Below are 15,771 nucleotides of genomic sequence, written 5' to 3'. Positions count from 1 at the left end.
CAGTCAGTCTAGACTTTGAGCATGTGAACTTTCTACAGACACGTCCACGGTCGAGATAAGACATGATATTTTTTTAAAAACATAAATAACAAATAATAATCACTCCAGAATTTGAAAATATACAATCTATTCCACTTTACTGCAAACTTCACTTGATCTTGTGTTTCTGGTGTCCCACTGGTGTCCCACGTGTATGAAACAGTGGAAGTCAGTGGAAGGAGAAGTCTCTGTAAACGGCCCTTAATAATTACACAGTTTTTAGGAAAATAAATTAAATATCAACCTAAAAGTTGATGTCAAAATATGGCTGTTAATATCACATTAGATCATTTTGTCATTGATCAAATATATTACTCAAAATATTTCAGAGCAATGTTTTCTTTATTTTCTTAATATTATTTATAAATTATTAAGAATTATTTAAGGAAAGGTGGCAGAGCAGCTATTTGTGAAACTCTGTAGCCAGAAGACGTCCATTCAGTGCTGATGGTCTTAATTCAGTAAATCTTGATGTAAAAACATTTGAAATTGGAGTCAGATTAAACGAGCAGCTAAAGTAAAATTGAGACTAAATTCTAAAATTAAGTGAACTTCACAGGAGCGCTGAAAAGATGTACACACATTATACCTTTACCAGACCACTGGATTCTGTTGTTGGAAATGCTTCAAAATGATCGTAATGTTTTGTTCCAGTGGTCTGTCACAACGTCTCAATTTTATGACCTTTAACTTCATATTTCTCTCTTTATTTTGATTTACTGACAATGAAATGACTTTTTTTCTTTCATTTCAGAGCTGATGGAAGTGAAGGAGGAGAGTGAAGAACTGAGTGAAGTGGAGGAGGAACATCATGACAAACCTGAAGAAAAACCGTTGAGTCGCTCAAAGACTAAAAATACATTTTTAAAGAAAAAAGCCAAGAAATCTCCAACCTGCACTCAGTGTGGAAAGAGTTTCTCAACCAGAACAAAGTCTTGATGTTCACATAAGAGTTCATACAGGAGAGAAGCCGTTCACATGTGATCAGTGTGGGAAGAGCTTCACACAAAGAGGAAATCTTAAGAGTCATATGAAAGTTCACACTGGAGAGAGATCGTTCACATGTGATCAATGTGACAAAACATTTCTTAGGTCATCAGCCCTGAAGAGACACCTGAGAGTTCATACAAAGGAGAAGCCACATTCATGTTCTCTGTGTGGAAAGAGTTTTTCACTGCTGTCATATTTAAATGAACATGAGAAAATACACACTGGTGTGAGAGAGTACATGTGCTTTGAGTGTGAGAAGACTTTTACTAAAGCAAACCATTTAAAAGTGCACCAGAGAATTCACACCTTAGAAAAACCTTTCAAGTGTTCACACTGTGACAAGAGATTCAGTGTGTCATCACATCTGAAAACACATGAGAGGATCCACACTGGAGAAAAACCTTACAAGTGTTCAAACTGTGACAAGAGATACAGTCAGTCAACAGATCTGAAAACACATGAGAGGATCCACACTGGAGAAAAACCTTACAAGTGTTCACACTGTGACAACAGATTCAGTCGGTCATCATATCTGAAAACACATGAGAGGATCCACACTGGAGAAAAACCTTACAAGTGTTCACACTGTGACAAGAGATTCAGTCAGTTAACAAATCTGAAAATACATGAGAGGATCCACACTGGAGAAAAACCTTACAAGTGTTCACAGTGTGACAAGAGATTCACTGATTCATCACATCTGAAAGCACATGAGAGGATCCACAGCAGAGAGAAGCCGCACACGTGTGATCAGTGTGGAAAGAGTTTCTCTATTAAAAGTCACCTGAAGATACACATGAAGATCCATGCAGTGGAGAAACCACATCACCACAGTCTTAAATGAAGTAGTTCATTTTTATGTGCTAAACAAAAAAAATCTCTTCTGTGTAAGTTAGCCACAGCCAAATCTCTCCTCTCCAGCTATAGTTGGCACCATGGGCGAACTAGTTTTATTTATTTATATTTTTTTGCAGTTACAAAACATATTTTTGTACCTGCATCAGCAAATTATTCACAAAAATTTTAAGCAAACAAGTTTAACCCTTTAACGACCCAGTGGTCCATTAGCGGGACTGATAAGAGTGTTATAAGGTTAAACAAGTTGTTTTTTTAAATGAGGAGTATGCCATCTAACTAATCTTTTATTATGCTCGCGGTGCGTCGGTTAAATGAATTGCAATATTAATTTAATAATAAAAGTAGCATAATAATAACAATAATCCGCTATACGCCACTGTGAAGGGATAAACGGTGTTCAGGCAGCAAATGTCCCATTGGTGACATGATGTCTGGTAATAGTATAGAAAATTTTTTATTGCGCACGTGTCGAACTTGGTGATCCACGTGCATCCGTGGTTTAGTATACTTTGAAAGATGCACAGACACGACTGCACGCGAGACACGTCCAGTTGCGGAAAGTGAAGTATACCCGGGGCTTGATGGTGCGCTGTCTTTCCGCGCTCAAGGGCAAAGAATTATCTTTGAAAGGCTTGCACACTCAACTGTGCGCGAGATGGAGCAGAATAAATGACATATACCCGGGCCTTAACCACTTCAAATTGTAGTGGACTGGAGCTGACGGCTCACTTTGGGAAAAATACCCCCCCAGTGTCCTCCATGTTATTATGTCTTGACATGTAGTTTAACTGTTGCTGGTTGATGTGGGAGGCATTCTGGGATACCTGGCTGTCACAAGTACTCTCTCGATGCATCTTCGATTAAAGTCGGATCAAGAACACATTCGGGGATTTGAACTGTACTTGGCTAGATGTGACCTTTGAATTGGATCAATACTCGGGCAGCAGCTGATGACGTTTCACAAGAACAGACAAGAACGCATATTAAAAAATGGATAACTAATGAATGAATGACGGCATTTATATAGCACTTTACTATGTACTACTGTACACCGTAAGTGCTTCACAATCACATCAGGGGTCGCTCCTCATCAACAACCTGGATAATTCAACAGCAGACACAGAGCAACAGCACCAAGATCAAATCTGTGGTTTATTGATAAAGAAAGCGCCTATTTGAAAATTTGATCTGACGTTGTCGGAGTTGTGAGATCCAGACGATCACTGGGCGTTCAGCGCTCATGTACCCCGCCGAGAGCAACCTTACCTCGGCTAGTCCTTCTGATGATTGCCACTGACTCTGATGACTCTGTAGTGGTTAAACATGAGATATAATTCATCTTTTGTAACAGGCAATCTTTGGTCTCATTAATCTATAATTTGTTCCCTGGAAAATCGTTTTGGCTGAGGGTAAAGTTTCATAACTTTATATATTTAGGCTATTTAACTTTACTGTTGTAGTCTATTAGAGCGCTGACTTTGAACGTTTGACTGAACTGTTTGCTTTAATTTTTATTGTAGCTTCTTATACCTGTAAATGTAAATGTACCTTTTGCTTAGATTTTTATAATGGCTGTTATTGATCATTAAAGGGCACCTATTATGCAAAATTCACTTTTACATGGTGTTTGACCATAAATGTGTGTTGGCAGTGTGTGAGCAAAACCACCCTAGAATGAGAAAAATCCACCCAGTGGTTTTTTACAATCTCAATAATTCATAAGCACTGTCTCAGAACGCCCTGTTCTAAGATTGCTCTCACTGTGACGTAGAATTGCGCTAAGCCCCACCCACGTGGTTTGATTGACAATCTGGTTTTGGCATAGACCCCGACCTCGGTGATCGGTCAACCATCCTCCATTGTTTCAACGACGGCCGGTAATGTCTCATAAGTGTTCTGTTGTGGGATGTAATAATGAATATAGTAGTTTTCACTTACTTCCGACATCAGAGCCACTGAAAACGCAGTGGATGGATTTTATTTACGAAGGAAAGGCGCCACTCAAAATTCCAAAATACGTTTATGTTTGCGCGAATCATTTTTTGACTGACTGTTTTGAGAACGAGGGTCAATTCAAAGCAGGTCTTGCTTCAAAGTTAATCCTCAAGTGTGGATCGTTGCCTACTGTTCGCGATCCAACGTCACCTCCAGAAGAAGTAAGTGTATTTAATGTTTTTTGAGCAAATAGTCATTTCAGTCGATGTCAGCCAGTTCAATAACAAATGCGTCTAAAGTTGTTGTCGTCGTCGTAGAATGTCTGTGTATATAATTTAAACCTTGTTTGTATAGTGTGTATCCACACGTATATATATATATTTTTTTTTTAAAGATATTGTATTAAAATCTGTGTATGTTTACTTAGCAAACGTTATCACAGTATTTGTGTTTGTAGTTTCAAAAAATTGCGCGAACGTTATCACAGTGTGTGTGTGTGTGTGTTGCACATCCATAATTGCAAAGGGGACGCGATTAAAACTCTATAAGTACATAAATGTATCAAATAACCATTCAGAGACGTCCTGCTCCATTCTCAATTGTGTTTCTTCTGCCGGAGTCTCTTCATCATCTGGGTCTGATTCCGGTTCAAACATGTACGGCTGAATGCCATACAAAACAGCGGGTCTCTCACTCTCAGCCATTCTGCTTCTAACGACTGTTTATTGCCATAGGTATGCAAGTTACGCCCTCATCCAAAGGCAGGGCGGGGATATGCAGCTCATTTACATTTAAGGTGGTACACACCAAAACAGCTCTTTTTAAAACAGGCCCCAAAAATGACATTTTCAAATGGTTATAATAAATTAACTGTGGGGTATTTTGTGCTGAAACTTCACAAATACATTCTGGGGACACCCAAGACCAATATTACATCTTGTAAAAAGGGGCATAATAGGTGCCCTTTAAAACTGACATTTAACAAAATGAGACAGAGTTGTGTTTTATGATTGCAAACTATATGCACATATTGCCTGAACCACATATGTTTATTATTTTTAAAATGTAAATTAAAAGAGGAAGTTTTATAGTTCTGTTTTATACCATTCTGGTGTTTTATAGTTTGTTTGGTTGTAAATATACATGCAGTGAAGATAATCAGTGACTGCGTTGTCTGAACCACATGCATGGGTATTAATATGTTCACTTTATTGTTGCCTAAAATATACATACAGAGATAACTGGAGTGGCCAGAATATCAAATGTCAAGTGTCCCCAACTAAGCATGCCAAAGGCGACAGCAGCAAGGAACCCAAACTCCGACAGGTGACATCAGGTGACAAACAGGTGTTAAAATTGAGAAAAAACCTTGGGAGAAACCAGGCTTAGTCGGGGGGCCAGTTCTCCTCTGGCGAACAGTGCTTTGTTATGATTCAGTTAACTATCATAAGTCCGATAAGGATCGCAACAAAATATGAAAAGACAGTGCAGAAAAGCTGAGCGCATGTGGCGAAAGACAAAACTCGAAATCCATTATCACATCTATAAAGATATTCTTCATGCTTTCAATGTGGAACTAGGCAAAGCTAGACAGACCTTCTTCTCAAATATTATAAACAGAAACCTAAACAACACCCGCAATCTTTTTGCTACTGTAGAGAGACTAACAAACCCCCCAAGTCAGATTCCCCAGTGAAATGCTCTCAGACAGCAAATGCTGTGAGTTTGCTTCCTTCTTCTCTGAGAAAATTAATAATATCAGAAAGGCGATCAGCACATCCTTGAGCTGCACTGGGGTAAAACAGATCAGATCACAACCTCAGAAAGTAGCTATTATGTCTGTTTTCGAAGCAAAATGGTAAAATTTTGGAAGAAACAGTACAGCACCTTAAAACATCAAACCTGCGCCCTTGACACACTTCCCACATCTTTTTTCAAAAGCGTGTTTAACTGTTTAGAAGCAGATCTCCTAGAAGTGGTAAACACCTCACTTCTCTCTGGGACTTTTCCAAAATCCCTGAAAACTGCAGTTGTTAAGCCCCTCCTGAAAAAGAGCAATCTGGATAACACCATATTGAGCAACTACAGACCAATCTCAAATCTTCCTTTCATAGGCAAGATCATTGAAAAAGTTGTTTTCAATCAGCTGAACAAGTTCTTAAGCTTGAATGGATATTTTGACAACTTTCAATCTGGTTTCCGACCGCATCACAGCACAGAGACAGCACTCATAAAGATAATAAATGATATTCGCCTAAACACAGATACAGGTAAATTATCAGTGCTGGTTCTTCTCGATCTCAGTGCTGCGTTTGACACTGTCGATCACAACATTCTTCTGTCACGGTTCATGAATCCGCTGTCTCATTCTGGTGTCTGTGTGATGGTGTGGGTGTGTCACCTGATTGTTTTGTGTGGGCGTCGCCGCTGATTGTTGATCAGCGGCAGCTGTGAGCTATTACCATCTGCCTATATAATGCCTTGTCTTTCGTCTCTTGTTTGTCAGATCGTTGTGTGGTGTCCGCGTGTTGTTTCCCGTGTTGCTTGTTGGGTGTTTCCCTGGACTGGATTTTGTTTCGTTGCTTCCTGGTTTTCGTGTTCTCATTGGATTACTCTCTGGACTTCACTCACGGATTACTACACAGACACTTCTCTTCGGTCACCACTCATCACGGATCTTCACCGCCCATCGACGTCCCTGTGTTACCACTCTCCTGCTGACTGTTAAATGTTTTTGTGTATGTTGTATCTGACTACCTTCGGTGTGAAGCTCTATTAAAGAGATTTAACTTGCATCTGCATCCTCCCTTCATTCCGTGACATCTTCTTGACAGGCTGGAAAACCGGGTTGGGCTTTCTGGGATGGTCCTTAAATGGTTCAGGTCATACTTAGAAGGGAGAGGTTATTATGTGAGTATCGGTGACCATAAGTCTGAGTGGACATCCATGACATGCGGAGTCCCTCAAGGTTCAATACTCGCACCCCTCCTGTTCAACCTATATATGCTGCCACTGAGCCAAATAATGAGAAAGAACCAAATTGCATATCACAGCTATGCAGATGACACCCAGATTTACCTAGCCCTATCACCTAACGACTACAGCCCCATTGACTCCCTGTGCCAATGCACTGATGAAATTAAAAATTGGATGTGCCTAAACTTCCTTCAGTTAAACAAAGACAAAACCTGAAGTCATTGCATTTGGAAACAAAGATGAAGTTCTCAAAGTGAACACGTACCTTCACTCTAGGGGTCAAACAACTAAAAATCAAGTCAGGAATCTTGGTGTGATTTTGGAGTCAGACCTGAGTTTCAGTAGCCATGTAAAGACAGTAACTAAATCAGCATATTATCATCTCAAAAATATTGCAAGAATTATATGCTTTGTCTCCAGTCAAGACTTAGAGAAACTTGTTCATGCTTTCATCACCAGCAGGGTGGATTATTGTAATGGGTTCCTCACTGGTCTTCCCAAAAAGACCATAAGACAGCTGCAGCTCGTACAGAATGCTGCTGCCAGGATTCTGAGCAGAACCAGAAAACATGAACACATCACACCAGTCCTCAGGTCCTTGCACTGGCTTCCAGTTGCATTTAGAATTGATTTTAAAGTACTGTTACTTGTTTATAAATCACTCAATGGCCTAGGACCTCAATACATTGCAGATATGCTCATAGAATATAAACCTAACAGATCACTCAGATCATCAGGATCCAGTCATTTAGAAATACCAAGGGTTCACTCAAAGCAAGGAGAGTCTGCTTTTAGCTGTTATGCCAGCTGCAGCTGGAACCAGCTTCCAGAACAGATCAGGTGTGCTCCAACAGTAGCCACATTCAAATCCAGACTCAAAACACATCTTTTTACCTATGCATTTGCTGACTTGAGCACTGTGCTATGTCCGAACTGTTTGCATTTTATTTTATACGGTATTATCTTTTTATTCTTTTAAATTCCTTTTCCTGTTTTTATTTCATTTTTTATGTATTTTATATCTTTTGCGTATCATCTTGTTTTCTGACTTTTAATGCATTTTAAATATTGCTGTCTGGTTGAAAGAGCTGGGAGAATTAGGAAGAAAGCATTTGTGATTAGGTTAAAATTTGGTACAAACCATGGGGAAATTTGAGCATTTGAGAGTGGTGCATGGTTAAGATATCTCTGTATTACAGTCAGGACACTTTCCAAAGGGGGAAATTTCCAAAGAGGAAATTTGAACTGTGTTGCATAGATAAGATATCTCCGGAAGGGGGGATTAGGGCTGTGTGGTGCAGTTTGAGGTGTCTTGGCAAAAGGGGAGATTGAAACTTTGTGTATCAGTTTGGAGTGCCTTAAAAGGTAGCAGTCCTGTCGTGTGAGGAAGATCCATTCAGATCTGCTCTGATGGATAGATCTGCTCTGATGGATAGATCCGTTTAGATCCACTCTGATGGACGAACAATAACAACAACAACAACAACAACAAAAAACTCCCTGAGACTTCCTAGCTCATCCATCCAGATAGAAAAATTCTCTGTTTTTACTGTTATTTCTATTCCTTATGTTCTATTTTTATTATTCTTCTTTATGTAAAGCACTTTGAATTACCATTGTGTATGAAATGTGCTATACAAATAAAATTGCCTTGCCTATTTAATCCAGTTGAGGATCGTATTCATCACGCCGGTATGGACGGTTTGTTGAGGAACTGTGCTACTGGTTGTTGTGTCGATGAGGCCTTCACAATGGATGATCTAGTTGACTCAATCCTCTGCTGATACTTCAGGGCTGCGTTGTGGTTAAGTCAGGGCACTGGTCCTCAGTCTCACCTGAAAACGGCCTGGATCTTGGTTGACTACGGTAAACCTCGGGATAAACAGAGACACTAATGTTAGCGTAGATGCCATTCTTCTTCTGATGTAATGAGTAACATCTGGTGTTATAGGAAGTGTTCCTGGTTGCGGCTGACCTAGTCTATGCAGCCTAATAATCTTTTAACGGATTTGAAAATATAAATTGATAATGTGTTATGTGTATGCCAGGTTAAAGAGATGCGTTTTTAGCCTAGATTTAAACTGACAGTGCGTGTCTGCTTCCCGAACAATGCTAGGAAGATTGTTCCAGAGTTTAGGTGCCAAATAGGAGAAGGATCTACTGCCTGCGGTTGATTTTGATATTCTAGGTATTATCAACTGGCCTGAATTCTGAAATTGCAATAAACATGAAGGACTATAATGCTTTAAGAGCTCGCTCAGGTACTGGGGAGCTAAACCATTATAGTGCTTTATAAGTAATTAACAAGATTTTAAAATCTATACAATGTTTAACAGGAAGCCAATGCAGTGATGACAGAACTAGGCTAATATGGTCATACTTCCTAGTTCTAGTAAGAACTCTAGCTCATAGTCTGTAAAAAAATATGGACGTAGTGTCTGTGACGTCACCCATAGAGTTCTGAACAGCAGTATTGAGGCGAAAATGAGGTCCGCTGCCATCTTAGCTGCGTGTCACTGCACGTCACTCCCGGGTAACTGAAAATGGGCAAAGAGGCGGGACATGGTTTAAACAGAGGTGCCATGGTTACTGAAACCACGCCCACCTAGCTTGATGTGACCATGAATCCAAAATTGCGAAATTAATCCAATCCATTGCACTTGGGTAAAATGTCCATGAGTGTCCATTGAAAAACAGTATTTTTTGTCCACAAAAGCATTAAATCCATGAAATATTAATATATTATCCATTGTTTGCATCACATATCTTCTGAATGATCTGCTCTCCATCATCGTTCTTCAAGAAATTATACAACCTGGGCAGCGTTTATCTTGTAAAACTGTATATATCTCACAAAAAAAATGAGCCCGCGTCCAAAATGCACCAGTTTTAGTTATAATATCCAAGCAGTGTTGTCGGAGTTTGAGGTGTCTTGAGAGGGATATTCTCCAGCCATAGTCATAGTAAATCTCACGAACAAAACTTTTAGCCAATGCCAAGACGATCCTTTCCTTCCGCATGCGTGCACATCTGTCTCGACCATTAACGCAGCAAACCATATTATTTTATAATTGTATAAATTAATTCCTGAAAAAAGCACAAACACGGCAAAGATGCCAAATTCAGCGGCTGGAATTAGCTGAGGTAAAGTGACGACTCACAGACAGCAGCAGGCAATCACCTGTCACTCAAGTGACCACGCCCTTAATTATGTAGAACATTTAAGGCTTAATATAATATTAAACGGATAAGTTATAAAAAAACTCACCCCCCTCAGAGTTGTCATGAAGGGCAAAATGATCAGTATAGACCAAAACCACAATTTGTACCAACTTGTAAACATGTTTATTTCTGCTGTAAAGTTAGGCACTTTAACATGGGACTCAATGAGATTCTGCTCTCTTTTGCAGCCTGTCCCTAGCGGCCAGTCAATGAATTGCAGTTTAATCCACTTCCGTATTGGCCTCACGCGAAAAGGAGGTATTTTGTACGAGCTGTAGTTTATTTATCAGGCGAGCAGAACAACCACCCAGTAAAGCGTTACAGTAATCTAGCCTTGAGGTCATAAAAGCATGAACTAACTGTTCTGCATTTTTCATTGAGAGCGTATGTCGTAGTTTAGATATATTTTTAAGATGGAAGAATGCAGGTTTTACAGATGCTAGAAACATGGCCTTCAAATGAAAGTTTGGTATCAAAGAGCAAAGCCAGGTTCCTAACTGACAACAGCCATCAAGTGTTAGACAGTATTGTAAGGTTATTACGTGAAGATGTTTTTTGGTCCAAAAATTAGAATCTCTGCTTTTTATAAATTTAGTAGTAGGAAATTTTGTGAATTGGTAAGTTTCGTCAGGGCGCAAAGAAATATAGAGCGTTTTGATGAAAATGATGATACTGATGATACTATAGAGAAACATAGTATCATCAGAGTAACAGGATCATCAGCAGATCATCTTACTTCAATCTAAGTGTTTGCTGTTAGAAACTGATTATTTGAGCCAGGATATATGAGATAAGATCATAAAACTGCACTACTGAAACACAATCTGTTATTTCTCATAATTTGACATGGATTAATATCAATCAACAGGAAAAACAAACATTAATGACAGTCATCTTCATTCAACCACTGCTGCTTTAATAACTCCTGAATTAACTATAACTATGAAACATGGTATGATTTTATGATAGCATTTCATTGCAATAAAGTTAATTAGATCTTTAACAAGTGACACACCCTGCTGGAAAGATCTCACCTTATTTATTGTTTTATTGCTGTTTTTGACTATTATAACAACAGCACTGAACTAAACAAACTGGATTAACACTTGTTTTCAATACTGGAATTTCTCTAATTTCACTTGCATTCAAAACAAAATAATAAACTTGGAGTCTAAAAGAGTGCAAATTCATAAATAAAATGTTATCAAATGGAGAACATAAATAACAGGGAAGTCTATTAATTTTGCATATAATGTTAACATTCATTGTAAACAACAGTTTTAAATGGTTTACGTGTTGTTAAATTGTTACAAGTTCTCCCAGTCTAGGGTTGGGAGACTGTAACAGGAATTAAATTAAACCAAAAAGGAGTAACGTAAACTAAAAAAACTCAGGATTCCCATCAGTCCTCTGCCCCAGAAATGTGAATCAAGGCAGGAAAAATGGTCAAGGAAAAATGGAAGCAAACAATCTTTCAGAAGAGGGACTAGTCAAGAACAACAAACAAAAGGATTACTTACTATTGCCCTTTCTCTAGCTCAGAATTCCAGTTAAATTCAGCAGTGAGCAGAATCTCATATTTTGAGTAGTTAATTGAATAATCCTGATTCCTTTACCAAAATGGCTTAACAGAATTATGAACTGACAGAAGTGATGAAGATGGGTTTGTGATATATAAAAGAATGTTGTCCGCATACAAACTTATTTTATGATGGTGATGTTTTGATTGGATTCCATATATGTTATGTAATTGTTGTATTGCAGCTACCAAGAGTTGAATGAAAAGTGCAAGGAGTTGCAGTGATAGTGGGCAGCCTTGTCTGGTACATCTTTTTAACCCCTTTACGTTCAAGGATCGGCGACGCCTCACGTGTGACATTGTTTACATTGATCGCTTGTTTACAATACATTTTATCAAGTAAAATGATCAAGTTGAGTGAAATTTATTAAGTTGTGTGAAAGATGCAAGAATGCTGATTCAACCTGTACAAGCATTATACAATCAAGATAACTTTATAGTAGTTTTTTGTTATTCTGTATGACTGTGAACAATTTCCTAAGACAACAAAAGAGAGGGGGCGTCCTTACCTTTTTGTTTCGTGGAACTGTAATGTTTGGCAGTATAATGGTGACATCGACATTTTTTCCATGGGAATAGTCCAATACAAGATTTCCATAGTAAATATTTGTCCAAAAGCATGCAAACTGGTATAAAAATCGATATAACTTCTATTGTTTACATCCTGTAAGCGCTATTCACAGGTGCGCTGTCATGTTTATTCGACGAACTGTCCACATCTAGCGCTTTATTCAATGAAATATAACTTATCACTGTATTTAGTAGAGTGTCTGTAAATGAATGAGAACAGCCCAGAAGATGTCCGATGAAAACTGGACACATATACATGTATTAAAAAAAAGTTGACAGGCGCTTTCAGTGACGTGTGATTACGCACAGGCAAACGTAAGTGGGAAAAAAAGTAAAAAGACAGCAATGGCAAACTATTGTGTTGTCATGTAACGTTAGCCTATGCAATAACGATTACGCCAATGTGTTGATTTGCATAATCTCGCGTGTAATACATTGTTGTTTAGTGTGCGTAACAATTTGCTTCCAGAAAAAATAGAGCACGCCCGCTGGCGTGACGCAAATATAAGGGACACACACACCTGCTGGCCACTAGCACTCGCACTGCTAGCATAATCTCGTGTGTAATACGTTCATCAGCCATGGATCAGCGTCGTGCACAGAAGTTGTTTTCTCCTGCTTCTGCATTGGAAGAACTTAGGCGAAGCAGTGATGAAGAGAATGTGGATTATTCGGAGGAGAGTGCTGTATCTAGCGTCTTTTTGCAGTCTTGGTCATTAGCTGCTGGTGTAAATGTTCAATAAGGGTAACAATAGAGTGGGTATGATGGTAAATTGCTTTGTGTAAATGATCCTTTGCGTTTGAATAGAAAAAATGTAAACTGATGTTAATCTGCCATCAGGGCAACAACAGGTTGGGTATGGCTATATGTTGCTGTATGTAAATGATCCTTGGAATTTGAATATAAAATTTACGATTGTGTAAATGTGCCATCAGGGCAACAACAGGGTGGGTATGGCTGTATATTGCTGTATGTAAATGATCCTTGGATTGCATTTTTCTAAACTTTTAAGAGGAAAAAAAATAAACCAGATATAGTATATAAATTGTGCTTTGTGATATTGGAATGATAAAATGTATGGAAATGATCAAATAGACTTCTTATACTTCACAGTAAAAGGTGGTTACCAAGTGTCCCTTTGGCATCTCCAAGTGGCCTTTTTGGAAAGGTGCCAAGACATGCACTGAAATAAATGATTGTAAAAAAATCATTTTTGCTTGTATCACCTTAAACATATATTGATTAGACATATGGCTTTAGTTTGCTTATGTTTCCAGACCCCTATTTTATCTGCCTTTTGCAATTTTCATTTCCATAAACAATTATTATGAAAAAAATATATATATCCATTGTGTTTGAGCTTTTTTTATCTCTCTATGAGTAATTGCTAGAGTAATTCTGAGTCTTTCATAGTAAACTGTCAAGTGTCAGCTTTCAAATGATACCTTGGTTTTGTGTGTAGTCCGGAGGACTTGTTAGCAGCAACCATTTTATTTTGGGTATTTCATTTTTCACTACCTGGCCAAAAGTGGGGGTGACTGGTAAGGGGTTAAGTAAAATTGATTTGATATAATACCACTAGTTATGACCGATGCTGTTGGTGTATTATAGGGTGTTTTAATCCAGCTGATGATATATGATTTAAAACCAAAGTGACTAAGTGACTGTTTAAGGCAGTGGTTTCAAACTGCCGGCCTGCGGGCCATTTGTAGCCTGCCATCCCCCTCCACCCGGCCCACAACTGATCTCAAAATAAAACATAATCCGGCCTGCTAAATTATTATTCTCTATAATATTCCATACTCAGAAGAATGACATGCGCACAGGCAGATTTGATGAGAGCTGTTCTAAGGGGCCATTCATATATCGTGTCGTGTCACTTTCTCCTTTTTTCCAAAGCGCTTTTTAACTCCCGTGGCATCTGTCATTGCTATGCAACCATGAACTGCCTTCTCCACAATGAGGAAGTTTCAACAAAAGAATAATTGATGTCTAGTCCTTGAATTAGCTCTACTACTAGATATATTCATGGAGATGAGAAATAAAAACCCGCCCTGTACAGCTATGATCAGCTGAGCTTTTGGTGTCGGTAAGGAAAGGCCGAAGCTCATCGGTTTGTTCTTGTCACATGACCTGCAGTGCATTTACAGCATTCTGAAAAGTTGAGATGTTTCCATCTCGCTGCGGCATAGGCGTGCCTGGAAAAAACGAGCGCGCCGCACCGCTTCTATTATTAGCGTGCTTGCCAAAATTTCACTAAAAGAAGAAGAAACGCGTCCAATGCTACCAATAAACGTTACCAATGCTCAAACGATATCTGTGGCTCAGCTGTGTTAGCAGATGCTGCCAGGTGTCTGGCAAGAAATATAATAGTGTGCAAATGCATTCAGGGATTGCATGTGTACAGTACAGTGTTGTTCAGTGCAAGATTTTGTTGATATTTAAGCTAAAATAAAGTAAGGAAAAATACTTGCACTGTTTGCACTGTTAAAAACTAATATGCCTACTGTATGTAACAATGATAGAGACACTGCTGTTTAAATGAAAAATAATGCAAAGGAAAATAAATTTTCCGAAATGTTGCGCTTTCTTGTGCTTGAATGTTAAAATGGCCCTCCTATGAGATGTCAATCACAGCAACGGCCCCCAGCTAATTTGAGTTTGAGACCCCTGGTTTAAGGTAAGATTATTTCTTTGTTGTTCTTTTATTATGTTGCACTCAACTTATAAAATCACCTTTTTTGTGGTTTGTGAGATATTTTGGGCTGTTCTTGGCGCGGATCACATGTTGCTGACAGACAGACAGACAGACAGACAGTCATCAACGGTGAGTCATTCCATTCCTGTCCTGCATCCCGACCCACCCTGGCTGCTGTCCTCAAGGCCGTGCAGTGAGAATGATACAGCTTCAGTTGCAGCTCAAAGTTTTAAGCCTCCGGTGCCTCAAGCTACTGCCTGTTGTCATTGTCTGCTGCAACCCCATCTATCTCCTTGGTTGTTCAGCCTAGCTTTGCCTGGGTCTGATCTCACCTGTCTTACCATCCTCTTCCTCTGTTAGAATGCTGTGACATACCCTGACAGCAAAGAGTAGCGCTGATAGTGGGCAGCCTTGTCTGGTACCTCTTTTTAAGTAAAACTGATTTGATATAATACCATTAATTATGACCGATACTGTTGGTGTATTATAGAGTGTTTCAATCCAGCTGATGATATGATTTAAAAGTCCTCTCATGTCATCTTCATTTATATAGCACTTTCCACAATAAATATTGTTTCTTATCACGTTAAAGTTGGTTTTTGATTGAATCACTTCCATTGTACAAAAATGTTAATTATTACTTTAGGCGCTGCTTAAATGACACCTTTCCTACTGAAAAGTGAATACCTTTATGCATTCTAATGCATTTAAAACTAGTGGTGGACAGTAACAAAGTATTTTTACTTCGTTATTTTACTTAAATACAATTTTCAAGTATCTGTACTTTACACAAGTATTTTTATTAATTAATTTTAATTAAATATTTTAATTAAAATAATTAGCCAAGAACTGGAGGATCCTCTGAATGTATTACTTATTGTAACTGAAAATAATATTTAGGTC

General features: G+C 38.6%; 1 pseudogene; it reads left to right on the top strand.

Annotated features, from left to right (window-relative positions):
• Nucleotides 1-15,771, top strand: part of LOC125246011 — a 186,686-nt pseudogene that overhangs the window by 97,427 nt on the left and 73,488 nt on the right.

Source organism: Megalobrama amblycephala, linkage group LG14 (assembly GCF_018812025.1).
Source record: "Megalobrama amblycephala isolate DHTTF-2021 linkage group LG14, ASM1881202v1, whole genome shotgun sequence".
In the NCBI taxonomy this organism is placed as follows: Eukaryota; Metazoa; Chordata; class Actinopteri; order Cypriniformes; family Xenocyprididae; genus Megalobrama; species Megalobrama amblycephala.
This window is presented reverse-complemented; position numbering and strand designations above follow the sequence as displayed.